This window comes from Felis catus, chromosome B1 (assembly GCF_018350175.1).
Source record: "Felis catus isolate Fca126 chromosome B1, F.catus_Fca126_mat1.0, whole genome shotgun sequence".
Classification (NCBI taxonomy): Eukaryota; Metazoa; Chordata; class Mammalia; order Carnivora; family Felidae; genus Felis; species Felis catus.
The window spans coordinates 100,633,665-100,650,103 of NC_058371.1; the positions used below are offsets into that span (position 1 = coordinate 100,633,665).

At 37.1% G+C, this 16,439-nt stretch overlaps 1 long non-coding RNA gene across 2 annotated transcripts in view; it reads left to right on the forward strand.

The window, feature by feature from the left end:
* The first annotated feature begins 10,849 nt into the window (after positions 1 to 10,849).
* LOC123384954 overlaps positions 10,850 to 16,439 on the forward strand; it is a 28,799-nt gene continuing 23,209 nt past the window's right edge. For both annotated transcript variants that reach the window (XR_006596786.1, XR_006596787.1), the window contains exon 1: positions 10,850 to 11,029. This is a non-coding gene — a long non-coding RNA (uncharacterized LOC123384954). The remainder of the gene's footprint in view (positions 11,030 to 16,439) is intronic.

Sequence of the window (16,439 nt, forward strand, 5' to 3'; positions counted from 1 at the left end):
TTCTTTCAGAGCATCTTGATTTTTAGTAATGCCTCTCTCATCCCTGTTGCACATCAAGCCATAGACTCATGGAACTGCTTACTTGTGACCCACTTCATTTTGTTTACTTAAAGATTGTTTTTGTGACTTTTAGAAAGCCATGCTTGCATCTGGGATTTGTAATTCTAAGTCAGAGAAAGACAGTTGTTATGTATTGTTTACAATTTGTTTAATAAAAAGGAATTTCTTTGAAAACATCAGGCCAAGCTTATGATGTAAATTTACTGTCTGTAAATTTACAGTGTAGTGACAGAAACTATAACACAGTATGTTAATTGATCAATGTTGTAAGAAACATTCACTACAGCAATGAAAGAGTATATGGTGTTTTGTTTAAAAGACATTAATTCAAGATGAGAAATAAGATGTTTTTCATTTGGGTAATTTTCCCTTTTATGGTGTTTTTTTTTCTTTTTTATCCATTTATATTTACTAACTTTACTATAACAAATATGAATGTCTTACATGATAAGAAATGAAAAATTACATACTATAACTTCAGACTATCCAGCAGGTGATTTTCAACTGAAAATGTCATCTCTCAACACCAAAGATGTTTTCTAGCCCTTCCTGCAGATCTAGACAAGTTGATTTCAGGTATGTTCCTGAGGCTGAGCAAGCCCAAGTTCTGATATGATAATACTCACCTCTTTCTGATCCAGGTAACATATTGTTCCTTCAGACTAATCAGAAATTAATTCCAGCCTTTGACTATGGTCCTTTGGAAAGAAAAGGAAAGGTGAAGTTTTAAAGGAGTATTTTTCTTAATGCCACCAAGTTCACAGTTTACATTCCATACAGGCTCAAGTGAAAAGATAGCAGGTCCTTTCAAGACCTCACCTTGGTTTTGTGTTACGTAAATTCTACTTAAGTCTTTCCTTAGTACAAAGCAAATCCTGGGACTTGAAACCTATGTTGGTCCCTAGCATCAGGGGAAAAGCCACTTGGAGTAGTATTCTAATCACCTATTCAGTAAAACGTTACTGAGGGTCTATCCTGATCACTGTGGGACAGAGACAGCAGAGAATACACCCTCAGTCTGGCTCTAACAAGCCTAGGCTGTAGAAGAACAGATAAAACTTCAACTGTACCATAAGAAAATTGTCCAATAACACAAGAAAGTTATGGCTGTCATTAGTGCCATCCCCTGATGTTTCTGGGCTACGATCTTCTGAGCATTTGGTGAGATTATTCTTCCCTGTCCCTTTGAAGTTAGCCGTGGCCATGTGATTTGCTCTGGTGAATGAAATGTGAGGGGAAGTGATGAGCATCGCTTCCAACAAAAGCTTTGAGAATCAACACGCAACTCACTACATCCCCTTCCCCCTGCCACAGTGACCTGTATTATTCCAGTTAGTGAAGGTTCTGGGAACCTTGAATATGAACAGTGTAAAACAGAGTTCTGCCAGGCTGAGAAGGACATGTAGGGTGAGAAAGAAATAAAATGTTGTGGTTCTAAGGCAGTAAGATTTGGGGTTGACTTTTCCTGAAACATAACCTAACTCATCCTAATTAATACACAGTAAATTCTCACTCATTATATTCTATAATAATAGTTACTCTTATTACCTCCATTTTACAACTTAAGGCATTGAATCGTAAGAAGTTCATCCATGATAAGTCGAATGAGGAAATGAGGAAACACCTATATTTAAGGAAACTGAGTCTTAAATATAAAGTGACCTAAGGTCACATAGAGAGTAAGTAAAGGGATCAGTATTCAAACCTGTTCTCTTTTCATAATACCCTGCAGTAAGTGGTTGTGGCCAAACCCTGGGTTTAACAAGGGGTGGCCAAAGTGGGAAAGAGCTAATAGGGGCAGCTTTCAGAGAAGAACTAGGATGTGCTATGGGCTTAGAATGGTCAAGTTTGTTAAGAATGACCGGGCAAGAAAAACATTATGCACAGGTGGAGGTGGAGGAAGACCACTTGGCAACACTGGATCCAGGTCCACATAGAGGAGTAGAGGTAGGGGATTCGGAAAAGGCAGACTGGGGACAGTTTATATATATCCTTGAATGTCACCCTTAGGAGTTTTATCTGCAGGTAACTGGGAGATATTAGATGACTTAACGAAAATGGTGGTTCAGCATATTAATTTAGTCACATCTCTCAGTGTAGACCAGAGTCAACAGGGACAAGTTAACCATTCAAGTGATATGTTTTAAGGACCTGAATAGTATTTTAACCTTTGCAATAGACAGGAAAAGATCAGTGTAATGCATCACCTGAAGGAATAATCCTAGGACTAGATTAGCTGATGGGTAGAAGACAGGCAGATGGTAACGGGTATGCAAATATCTGTATTAGGCAGAATGCTGCTTTATAACTGTGCCCATGGGGAATTTGTGCAAAATATGATACTATAGATTTGGAAAATATTATCTATTTTATTAGCAGCCAAGACCCAGGAATTCTAGAAAAATTGACTACTGGTATAGTCAGAAGGGCATGGGTTTTCATAAAAGATTAGTTTGCACTTACTACCTGACTGACCTTGGGAAATTTGGTTTAACCTTTAAAAGTTTCAGTGACTTCATCTTTAAAATAGAGCTAGTGGTGTGCCTGAGTGGCTCAGTTGGTTGAGCATCCAACTCTTGATTTCAGCTCAGGCTGTGATCTCTTGGGTTCATGAGATCGAGCCCTGCGTCAGGCTCCGTGCTGATAGTGCAGTGTCTGTTTGGGATTCTCTCTCTGCCTCTATTTCTCCCTCTCTCTCTGCCTCTCCCCCACTTTCACATGTAGGTGTGTGTGAGATCTCTCTCTCAAAATAAATAAATAAACACTTAAAAAATTAAAAAAATACTAATAAAATAGAGCTAGTAATATCACCTCAAGGGATCAAATATGCTAGTGTATATAAGAACCTTGCAAGGTATCTAGTTCATAGCAGGTACCCAATAAATATCAGTTTCTTCCATTAGCATTCCAAACCAGATGGAGGCACATATCATTATGCAATGTTGTTTAATATTCCCTGAGAACCCACAATGTGCATTTATAAATCTTGAGTTGGCTAAAATACTTTGGAAATAGCTCTACTCATTTTTTGCAACATATTTTTTTTCTAAAATTGCTTACCACTCACCTACTGTTACTATCAGTACTTTAAAATTAAAAATTTTAGACAACACAGTAAAGTTGCTCCTTGGCAATGGAAAGAGCTGAATTAAGAACGTTGAAAGGTCATTAAGCCTTTCCTCAGTTTAGAAGACATCTCATAACAAATGTTAACCATGACAAGCAGAATGAGGATCAAAGAGAAGAAGCTAGATGTACCACAGCTCTCTTCAGCTACTCATCCAAGATAATAACAATACTCACTTGTGGAAAATAGATATCCTTGTTGCATTTATGATAACCTGTTACTGCTACCTCCTTACTCAACTTGAATACACATAAAGTGGGCGGAGAAGCATTTAAAAGCATGTATATCAAAAATGGCTCACATTCTGATCCAACAGCCATATAATCAACAAAGTCCCTTTCCAAAGAAGTATTATTTGGGGAAAACATTCTTTTTAATAAGAGAAACATATCCATCCTGGCAGATACTGAAGCTCATGTTCTAAAGACTGAGTCCAGGTTTATATATACCAAATACTAAGCAGATACGCACTGTAAATACGTTGTGTTCCTGTGCGTTTTATTATTTCTCACAATGACCTCAATAAATAGCCATAAATGTTTTAGACACTCATTTTAGTCCCTCAAAATAAACTTATTTTGAAATTCTTTGGCATTGTAGGAAGGAATTTCAGAGAGTATGATGATGCTGGAGCTGTATGTTGCTTTGTTGTATCAAGTATAACTTTCTTTTTTTAAAGAACCAATGAGAGAGAGAGACAGCAAAAATGGGGGAGTTGGAGAGAGGAAGAATCTCAAGCAGGATTTGCACTGTCAGTGCACAGCCTGACTTGGGGCTCAAACTCAGGAATTGTAGGATCATGACTTGAGCTGAAATCCAGCATCAGATGCTGAACTGACTGAGCCACCTAGGTGCCCCTCAATATAACTTTATTTCTTTTTTAAGTTTCTTTATTTTTGAGAGAGAGACACAGAGCGAGAGAGAGAGACACAGAGCGAGTGGGGGAGAGGTAGAGAGAGAGGGAGATACAGAATCCGAAGCAGCCTCCAGGCTCTGAGCTGTCAGCACAGAGCCCGATGCAGGGCTCAAACCCATGAACCGTGAGATCATGGCCTGAGCTGAAGTCAGATCCTTAACCAACTGAGCCACCCAGGCGCCCCAAGTATAACTTTCTTAGAGACTTGAGAAGTTTCCAGGGCAATGGCATAAAGTAGCTCCAAAAGTATTACAAGTTTAATTCATTTTTGAACCATCAATTGACATCAGGTAAATAATTTGGTAAATAAATATTATTTTATTAACATAAATTCCCAAGCCAGATAAATCAAATAAATTCCTCAAATAAAGTCCCATGCCAGAAGTGAAAAAAGGCAACCAATGGTTATGGTGCATTTACTTAAGAGATTCATTGTGTGCATTTTACATAGTAGAACTGAGCTATAATCTCATCTTTCCTAAGCAAAACAACCTTTCCTTCACTAGGCCTTGACATGATCCAGAATGGAGAATCAGGTCACCATATCTTCTGAATACCAAAATTTCACAGCCTAACCACTCTTGTTCACTGTGGCCCAAAGCACAGTCAGAAATATGAGGTACATTCTATCAGTGTTTTATTCAGACATTAGTCTCTTTACCACCTAAGAGAATTGAACAGTCCTAACCTGGAATTCAAATGACAAGAAAAACAAAATAGTTCTGAATAGCCAAGCAATTTATCCAATATCCTTATTAAAAAAAAAAAAAGGATATCTAGTAACTGAAGGAAAAGCATGTTCTTTAAATTGTAAGATTCTTTTGAATAAATCAGTTGCAGTTTAATGAGGTTTCCCTGTAATTCTTTTTCACTGAGCTTATTATTATAAAAGAACATCTACAAAACTCTGACTTCCAAGAATGCAACTGTTCTCATCTCTGTCATGTTAGTTGTTTGTTATCACAAGCTTAACATGTGTTTCATTAAAGGTAACTACAATAGAATTGATTATTCTATAATAAGTAAGAAAAGGAATAGGGAAATCCAAATCCTAGGAGGAAAAAAGATTTTATCCAACTAATAGCATTATTATTAATAAAGCATGCAAGAAGGAAACCAGAAAATACCTTGTTAATTAGAATTGCTTCCAAGTAAGAATTTTCCAAAGGATATCATAGGCTTCAGTCATGACTGCTTCTTAAATTATATATGTTTACAAGCACTGTGGTATTTTTTAAAGTTTACCAATAACCTAAAAAGCTCTGGGCACATATACAAAAAAATAATTTTTAAAATGCCACAACTAAATTAGATTCTGTGGTAAAAAGAAAATCTAAACCTTAAACTACCCCATAAAAGAGAAGGAAAGAAAATAACACAGCTGGATAGTCACAGAATGCCAAACCAAAACTATATACTTTTGTCCCGTGCCCTGAATGCCAAAGAATTTGGGATAAAAACAACCACAAGTAACCATCGTGCCACCTTCTACCTTACACACTGTTGGCATACAAACCCGATGCACAGTGTTCCAGCAATAATCATATGTATGAGCCCAGTCAACCACTTTTTCAAACATAGGAATGACCTATAGATTCTATCCCAGTTTTTCTGATGACAGAGTCAAGGTCTAGGTCTGAAACCACACCCTAGCCACTTCCTATCCTCAAACACACTGGCCAGCAAAACCTTTGGGAGATGGGCCAAATGGCTATGGAAACCCTGCAACTTCAATTTCCTCCACTTCAGGTCCAGTCGTTTACCAGAACTGTAACCAAGAAGCAAAATGCACTGGTTTCAATTCCAGCTTTTTTCATTTTCTTTTTTTTTTCCCCTTTCCCTCTCTCTACCCTCTGGTAGAGATGCTAATGAACAGTAAAATCTCCAAGGGGCAGGGAGCCAGATAATAACCGTAAGCCATGCTGGATGATCTCCCTTAGATAATCAAAGATAACTGTAGCTCCTGGATGAAACCAAAAACATAAACCACATAGGATTCTATAAGAACAGCTGAGCTACAGTCACAGCAGGATGTGAAACACTTTTTGGAGATCAGGTAACAGTACTGGATATCAAAGGCAATGACATGAATGCATTCTAAATGCCTAGAGTCCTTTTATTTATGTGGCTTTAAATGCCTACATTCTTTTTAAATATCAGATCATAAAGCATGGTGTGGCACATTTCATCAAAGTACCATGGTGCAGAGGATACAGGAAACTAGAGGGCTACAGAAGTACAACCAAAAAATTTGGTAGTGGACAACTTTCTATATCTACTCTTCCAAAGTATGTGAAGAAAATGGCCACTTGATTTGTTCTTGATTTCTATCATAATAAAAACAATAATGTAAATAAAGCTCTAACAGAGCCCCGAGCTTAGTTAGATGGTCAATAAATGATATCAACTGGATTTATTCATCCACCAGTCTGACTGAGAACCTACTATCTACCAGGCAATCAATTGGATACAGGGATCAAAGAGACTAAAAAAACTATTTCTGGCCTTCAAGGATCTCTTTAGCCCCATGATGATAAAGATATTCCATAGCAAAATCATACCAGAAACATACTAAGAGTATGAAAATGGCCAAACTCCAAGATTGTGTGAAATTTAATACGGAAATGCTTCTGAACAGGACAAAGGAGGCACCATCATAACACCATCTTACATTTGCACATCTTAGCATACACAAGTCATGTTTTTTTAATGTTTATTTATTTATTTATTTTGAGAGAGAGAGAGAGAGAGAGAGACAGAGAGCACAATCAGGGGAAGGGGCAGAGAGAGAGAGAGAGAGAGAGAGAGAGAGAGAGAGGAAGACAGAGAATCCCAAGCAAGCTCCACCTCACGACCATGGGATCATGACTTGAGCCAAAATCAAGAGTCAGCCATTTGACCGAGTGAGCCACCCAGGTGCCTCCAAAAACCATGTTTTTGTTGATTAACACACCCGATGGTTGACTATAAATATTTCCTTGTCATGATACTATACTACTTCAGAACCAGAGGGTACCTAGAAACACTAACTCCTCATTTTAAAAATGAGGCCCGGAGAAGGTAAGTGGCACAGCCAATCTCAAATGCCTATTAATACATCAAGTGCAAAGTAAGGAGAATGACAGAGAGGGAGACAGGAAGGGAAATAAATATTACTTGCTGAGGGCTATTTTGCCATTGTTAGTCTCCAGACATCTAATGTTTACAACAAAATACAGTAAGGTAGGTATTATTATCTCTATTTCACAGATGAGGAAATTGAGGCTTATATAGGTTAAGTGACTTGCCCAAAGCCACACGGCCAATAAAGAGGAAAGCGTGTTTATTCAATGCCTCACAGTGCTATCACAGTCCCCTTTACTGAGGCTGCTCTTTTTACAACCAACTGCCTCTCTGGAATAGAAGTTGGCTCACTGTCCTTGGTAAGCTCTTAATTGCTGCTGACTTTGAGTCTTGAGGACTGGTATGATGTGTAAAGGAAAACACATTCACTAAAAGGTTAGCGATCTTTCCTAATGTAGGAAAGCTGATATTGCTCAAAATACCCCCTTAGGATATTCTTCACAGGGTTTTCTGCATAGGTCTAATTTTTATTTTCACAACAAACCTCAATATTCACCATGTGCTAGTATTTAGCTTCAAAACCTCAAAATAATCGATCTCTATCATATTATTGTCCTTCGGTTGCCAGAAATCTCTTCAGAGGCCTTCTTAGAATTGTGAGTAATCCTTCAAAATGCCGACTAGCATAGTTCTCAAACTGTTCTGTAACATCATCTCTAGCCCTGTCTTCCACGAATACCTCCAGGAGGATTCCAGTCAATACTTGACTGAAAGTCTTCGCTCCTCATGTGAGATTGGCTACAGATGAGTGGCTGTAATAGATGCAAGACCTCACTGTAAATGCAGAAAGGAAATAGCCACATACTCTATTCCCTCAACACAGAGCCTGTTTACAGGAATTATTGATTAAAACCATTAAAACAACTCCTGTATCACTGAGTACCTTCCTTTCAATGATTACAGTCACCAGTAAAAGTTGTGGTTAAAATATATCTTATACATTGACATTTGAAAACACTTTCAGCAGAGCAGGAAATGTTGAATTGTTTCGAGAGGAGTTTTTAGAAATGGCAGTAAAAAAAACTAAATAAAAATAAAAAACATAGCACAGAGAGATTTCTTACCTTAACTGCCATAAATGAGACTGCATCACAAAAATGTTTTTTAATTTACCAAATTGTAGAAGGAATGGAGAAATTAGAACTCAATTATCCAGATTCTTAAACAACCAGTCCTGCAGTCACCAGTTAATTGTTTAAGCCTCCACTTCCTTTTGTCTGTGTGTTGGGTTAGAAGGGAGAAGGAAAAGAGAAAGGGAACACATAGAAAACAGATGTGGAAATAAATATTTATCAACACAGAATCTTGGCAAATCTTGATCTTTATATTGCCCTCCCACTGTATTTTCCATGTTTCCTAGTTTCCCCGATCCCCAAAGAATTAATAACTAGAAAAGAAGATAAAAACCTTTAATAGGTTTTCCACAGAGTTAGGGAAGCTTCTTTGGAGAATTCTGATGCCTCCCCTTTAATCTAATATTAATAAATGTTTTTGACCCACGGAATTTCTGCCAGAGAATGGGAGAAATAAAAGGTTCATTTAGCTGGTTTGTCCTGTCCTTGGACTTCCAGGCAGAATAAACAGCACCTTGTGACAAAGGCGGACCACAGGCTGGCCGAGCTCCAGGCAGACACTGGGGGATGCAGTCTGTTTATCAGACAGCACATTGTCTTAACCAGGATGTGGTCGGCCTTTGTAACAAGAAGTATGCAAATGAGTTTCCCAGAGACCCAACACCCTGCCCCCGCTCCACTGGTTCCTTCAGTAGACACAAGCTAATGGTGGCTGTCCTGAGAACAGAGCAGAGATCTGCAGAAAGACAAGGGCAAAAGGAAGCATCCAGAATTAACCAGATTAGCGCAACAGAACTCTTCAAGGAACACACCACAAAGAAGACAACTCCAAACCACACTGTTTCAAGAGGGAAAAAACAAAAACACACATTTTAAAATAGGATAGCATGTTTCTTAATGTTCAAGAACTAAAAGAATTTTTAATCTGGCTCATTTATTCACAGTACAAGCAAATGCAATGAGGCTTTAAAATGCTTCATTTTGTCAAAAGAATATTGATCAGACTCTTCAGCAAAATGCGGCCAAGAGCATCTCTATCAACTTCAGTTGCCTCATATAAAAAATGGTGCTTAGGCTTAGAAAATGCTAGCAGGTTTTACATTATGCACATTATTCAGTGGTGTATCATAAAAGCACAAAAAAAAAAAAAAAAAAAAGAAAAAGAGAGAGAGAAAAGCACCTAAGGAGAAAAGTAAGTGTGGTAAAGGCAATTATGGAGAAGGAAGAACATACACCACTTGCTAGTTTAAAGAGTTTAATGAATTACTAGTTTGTATAGACTTTGGAGTCAGGCAGTCCTGACCCTATGTAACCTTGGGAAAATTCCATCATCCCAAGTCTCAGTTATTTACCTGTTCAATGAGTACATTTACTTCACAGGGTTATGAGAAGTAAATGAGACCACACATTAAAGTGCCTAGCACAGTGCCAGGCAAATAGAAGCCACTCAATAGTGGCAATTATTTGCTTGTTTTATTTACACAACCCTATAGCTGGGTTCAAATTCACACTTTGTAGCTGTGGGATGTTAAGCAAACTGCTTAACTTTTCTGGGCCTCAATTTTCTTATCAGTAAACCAGAGATAATACCTTCCTCACCAGGTTTGCTGTGAAGATTAAATAAACTGCAACACCCTTAGATTAGCTCCTGGCACTAAAAGTAAACTAGCCATTACTGGTGGTAATCGTAGTCTAATTTATTACTTGATGGGTGCAGTTAATCTCATTTTACTGCTGAATTCAGCGAGGCATGGGATGGCTACTTGGCACACCCGTGATCAAACTGCCATTTCTGGCCATTAGGATTCCACTGGGTATCTTGGCAAACTTTCATATAATCATAAGCACTGACATTAATTATGCCTCATTATTTCAAAATGATTTCATCAAAGCAGGAAAATAATGGTTTTCTCTTGATGGTTGGGTTCACCTCCTTCTAGTCCCCTCACATCACCTTTCATCTGTGAAACAATCTCTTTCTTAGCCAGGATAAAGGAATAGAAAACCAATACCAGAATCATTTCAGAAAAAGAATCCAGCCTTACAGATTTCAGTTCCTCAGTATGTTTCATATCGACAATGTCTCATCTGGCTACCTCCACATTTCTACAAGAACGACTCCAGATAACCTACATAAGCAAAGGTGGATGGCCACCAAACACAGTCATTCCACTTATGTGCAGAGGGATACGTTCCAAAACTCCCAGTGGATGCCTGCAACTACATGTTATACCAAATCCTAGATGTACTATGTTTTTTCCTATACATACATACCTATGACAAAGTTTAATTTGTAAATTAGGCATAGCAAGATAGTAATAATAACTCATGACAAAATAGGACAACTATAACACTATACTGTAATAAAAGTATATGAATGTGGTCTCCATCTCTCTCAAAATATCTTATTGTACTGTACTCACCCTTCTTATGATGATGTGAGATGACGAAATGCCTACATGATGAGATGAAGTGAGGTGAACAATGGAGGTGTTGTGATGCAGTGTGAGGTTACCACTGACCTTTTTTTTGTTTTCAGATTTTATTTTTAAGTAATCTCTGTACCCAGCGTGGGGCTCGGACTTACAACCAAGGGATCAAGAGTTGCACACTCCATCAACTGAGCCAGCCAGACACCCCCTGAATTTCTGATAATAGGTCAGAGAAAGGATCATCTGCTTCTGACCTGGTTGACTGTGGGTAACTGAAACCACAGAAAGAAAACCCCGGGTAAGGTTTTGTTAATGAATATACTATGAATATTAGTGTATATATATATATATATATATATATATATATATATATACACTAATTAAGACATTTCAGGTTTTCCTGATATATTTTAATACAAAAACATTTTTACAATATAAATAAAATGTCTCATCTATATGCTTTCCTAGCTGCCCCCTATTTCTGTAATATAAAACTTCACATGGTTTGTTGTGATTTCTTTTATTCTCTGAAGTTCCTATTGAGAATTTGAGAGGAATGTCCCTGCCTTATTTGAATCTGTACTTCCTGTGACTAGCACATAGCAGTGTAGTGCCAGAAGCCACCTTGCCTGGGTTCAAATCCCGGCTTTACCATTTAATAGCCACGTGACCCTAAACAAGTCACAGAAATTCTCTATGTCTCAGTCCTTACAACTATAAATGAAGGTAATAATAGTATCAACCTCTGGAGATTGTAATGAAGATTAAAGATTTACTGATACGTGGAAAGGGCTTAGAACAGGACCAGACTGAAGAATCACAGTAGATGCTGTATTCTTTCACTATTACTATTATCATTATTAGCGATAACTGACAGACATGCTCTTACTCGTGTACAGCTCACATACTACCGCTCAAGACAGATAAACAAATATATCAGCGAGAGTAATCAGGTAGTAATGTGTGCTGTGTTGAATACAAAAAAGGGGAATGTGATAAAATGCCATTGGAAAACTACTTACATTGGATGGTCAGGAAAGGCCTCTATAAAGATGTGACAATTGAAAGTAACAACAGGAAGAAGCCAGATTTAAGGAGCCATGGAGAATGAGCATTCCACAGACAGAGGAGACTAGCCCCAAAGCCATAAGCAGGAAGGAGCTTGTCTAGTTCCAGAGCAGAAAGAATGTCAGTGTGGTTTGGCCAGAGCATAGTCAGCAAGGAAGAAAGGAGTAGATGATGTTATAGAGGTTAGCTAGAGAATATAGCCCATGTGGAATTGAGGAAAGACTTTGAATTCTATTTCAAGTGTGGCACGATGCCTTCGTCCAGTCTGGCAAACTTAAGATCTCATTCATATTTTTAAATAATCACTCTGGCTGCTGTGCGGATTGGAATCGGGGAGATCAATTTGGAGGCTCTTGCATTAATGCAGACCAAAACAGAACAACAAAAATAAGGGAGCTTATATTAGGATGGTAGTGGTGGAGACAAAGAGTAGATGGAGTTGAAGATAAAATTAACAGGATGTGCTGATGGATCAACAACATAAGTCACGGAGGTAAATATACTTATTAAAGGAACAAGATGTTCGGATTACATCATACTTTTCTAAAACTGTGCTTTAGGTTTATTTATAACTTAAAGCACACATATTTAAAGAAGGGTGGGGGGCACGTGGGGGGCTCGGTAGGTTGAGCATCCGACTTGGGCTCAGGTCATGATTTCACAGTTTGTGAGTTCAAGCCCCATGTCAGGCTCTGTGCTGAGAGCACAGGGCCTGCTTCAAATCCTCTGTCTCCCTCTCTCTCTGCCTCTTCCTTGCTTGCACTCTCTCTCTCTCAAAAACAAACATTTTTTAAAAAAAAATTTTTAATTAAAAAAAAATAAAGCACAAAGCAACTCAGATAAGTCAAAAGTTCTAAAAATGGACATAAAAAAGGATAAAGCTATAAAAACATTCTACTAAGTATTGAGGAAAGCTGAAAATATCAGGGCTAGTGGCTCTCCTCCCCCAGCATGACCTGCGGAAGCTGAAAGACCCTATAGGGAAAATCCTTCTTACTGCTTAGTGCCTTACCAACGTCATGTGGAAAAAATAGGCAATATGGATTAACAAAGGAAGAGGGCTGGGTCCCTGAACCTGGGGTAGTGGTGGTGGGCTCCTCAAAGTCTATGTATAGAAAATAGGAACCCAGAACATCTCATGTGCCTTAGGGCCCAGAAAAGCTAGACAGGCTGTGGCAGCCACAAAGACCCAGTGCCAGGAAAAGCAGAGGCCACAGAACATGAATATCACTCAACCCAATGCCCACTCACCCGAGAGCTCAGATAGCATCATTCCTGCCTCAACAGACCCTTGCAACAGAGACTAACAAAGACACAGAATGGCAACAAATCCTGTCGTGTTATGTTATGTAAAATACCTCATACTCCAAGATGCCATCTCAAGATGAAAAAAGAGGAAAGGGGCATTGAAAAACTGTGAGCATTTACCCAAAAGAGCATAAGTAATCCTAAGGAAACTGGAATATCATTATTTGGGAAGTTCCAGTTTTATTCCTTTCTAGAAGGGTAAAGGCTTATGAAGAAAATTAGCTCAGATATGAAAAATAAAAAAGCCATAACCTGAATAGACATCTTCCCAAAGAAGACATACAGATGGTCAACAAATACACGAAAAGATACTCAACATCACTTATCATCAGGGAAATGAAAATCAAAACCACCAGGAGATATCACCTCACACCACTCAGAATGGCTAGTATCACAAAGACAAGAAATAACAGGTGTTGGTGAGGATTTGGAGAAATGGGAAACCATGCACTGTTGGTAGGAATGCAAACTGATACACCCACTTTGGAAAACACTATGGAGGTTCCTCAAAAAATTAAAAATAGAACACTATATGATCCAGTAGTTCCACTATGGCACGTTTACTCAGAGAAAATGAAAACACTAATTCAAAAGGATATTGTCAGCCCTATGTTTGTGGCAGCATTATTTACAATAGCCAAGATATGGAAGCAATACAAGTGTCCAGTGATAGATAAGAAGATAAAGAAGATGAGTCATTATATATGTGTGTGTGTGTGTGTGTGCGCGCGCGCACACACACGTGCGCACCGGAATATTATTTAGCCATAAAAAAGAATGAGAGCTTGCCATTTGTGATAACATGGATGGACCTAGAGGGTATTATGCTAAGTGAAATAAATCAGACAGAGAAAGACAAATACCATATGATTTCACTTACATGTGGAAACTGAAAAACAAAACAAATAGACAAACAGATTCATAAATACAGAGAACTAATGGTTCCCAGAGGGGAAGTGGGTGGGGGAATGGGCAAGTAAAGGGGATTAAGAGGTACAAACTTCCAGTTAGATAACAATTAACTCACAGAGATGATAAATACAACATAGGAAATATAGCCAATAATATTATAATAATGTGGTATGGTGACACATGGTGACTACATTTATCATGGTGAGCATTGAGTAATCTATAGAATAGTTGGATGAATATGTTGTACAACTGAAGCTAATATAACATTGTATGTCAGTTATACTTCAACAATAAAAAAATAAAAAACTAATAAAATTAAAAAGCTACAATTTTCTGTGTTCATCTAATTTACAATTATTACATTTGTAAAATTATCATAAAATGTTGATCACAGTATTAACCTTAAAATTAATTTGCAAAATTAAATTCAAGAAAAAGTGTTAAAGGAAACTTTGTGACAAACAGTACATTCCACAATATGATTATAATAGCCTTGATGTGCAAAATAGTTATATTAAAATTCATAACACATATACTATAAGAAATGCAAAGAAAAGTAGACTAAAACATAAGACTTAATATCATCACAATATTAGTCCACAATAAATCAATTGAACAAAAAATAATTCAGAATGTTGCATTCAAGTACACAATTGGTAAATGTGAACATGATAGATATGTAGAACTTGCTCTCCTAATAAAAATAATGCACATGCTTTACAAGAATTCATGGAATATTTATAAAATTCTGAACATTAATCAAACAAAAAGAAACTAGATATCACACAGAACATATTATCTGACTGTGACCTCCAGTGATATTAAACTATAAATAAAGAGAAAGAAGAGGAGAGAAGGAAGAAAATCAATCTCTTGAAAATTAAGAAATTTACTTGTAATCAACACTTGCACCAAAGAGAAAATCAAAACTAAAATTTCAAAATATCTGCAAAATAATAATGAAATACATTATATATTTTAAAAATATGTGGCAAGCTAAACTCTTACAGTTAAATGCAAAATCATAAACACATTATTAAATAAGAAAGAATGAGAATAAATTGAGCATTCAAGTCAATACTTAGAAAAAGAATAACAAAATAAGATTAAGGGAGCATAAAAAGAAAGAAAAATATTACACATTAGAAAAGTAAAATTAGTTAATGATATTAGAATACCAAAATAAACTAAATAAGATTATTAGTGATAAAAAATTTCAAAAAATGATTCTTTGAAATAATTAATGAAATAACAAAGCATTGGCTGCCTTAACCTAGAAAAAACAGTTAACAAATTTACAAACAAGGAGAAATAGCCACAAATACAGAGGAATTCAAAGCAATTATAAGAGACAATTGAGATGACTATATTTTAACAACACTTTGGAGTTGGTCTGAAACACTTCATACATATTGCATTTTTTTTTTAATTCAAGTTAGTTAACATACAGTATAATATTGATTTCAGGAGTAGAACCCAGTGATTCATCACTTACATATAACACCCAGTGCTCATCCCAGAAGGTGCCCTCCTTAATGCCCATCACCAATCTAACCCATCCCCCACCCAACACCCCTTCAGCAACCCTGAGTTTGTTCTCTGAATTAAGAATCTCTTACAATTTGTCTCCCTCTCTGTTTTTATCTTATTTTTCCTTCTCTTCCCCTATGTTTATCTGTTGTGTTTCTTAAATTCCATATATGAATGAAATCATATGATATTTATCTTTCTCTGACTGACTTATTTCACTTACATTCTAGTTCCATCCATGTTGTTGCAAATGGCAAGATTTCATTCTTTTTGATCACCAAGCAGTATTCCATTGTACATATATACCACATATGTATACATGGAAACTTGAGCTCTTTCCATAATTTCGTTATTGTTGATAGTGCTGCTATAAACTTTGAGGTGTATATGCCCCTTTGAATCAGCGTTTTTGTATCCTTTGGGTAAATACTTAGTAATGGAATTGCTGGGTCATAGAGTAATTCTTTTTTTTTTTTTTTTGAGGAACCTCCATACTGTTCTCTACAGTGGCTGCACCAATTTGCATTCCCACCAACAGTGCAAGAGGGTTCCCCATTCTCCACATCCCTGCCAACATCTATTGTTTCCTGTGTTGTTAATTTTACACATTCTGACAGGTATGGGGTAGTTTTTTATTTCTATTTCCCTGATGATGAGTGATGTTGAACATCTTTTCATGCATCTGTTAGCTTTCTGGATGTCTTCTTTGGAAAAGTGTCCATTCATGTCTTCTGCCCATTTCTTCATTGGATTATTTGTTTTTTGGATGTTGAGTTTGATAAGTTATTTATAGGTTTTGGATACTAACCTTTTATCCAATATGTCATTTGCAACTATCTTCTCCCATCCCATTGGTTGCCTTTTAGTTTTGTTGACTGTTTCCTTCACTG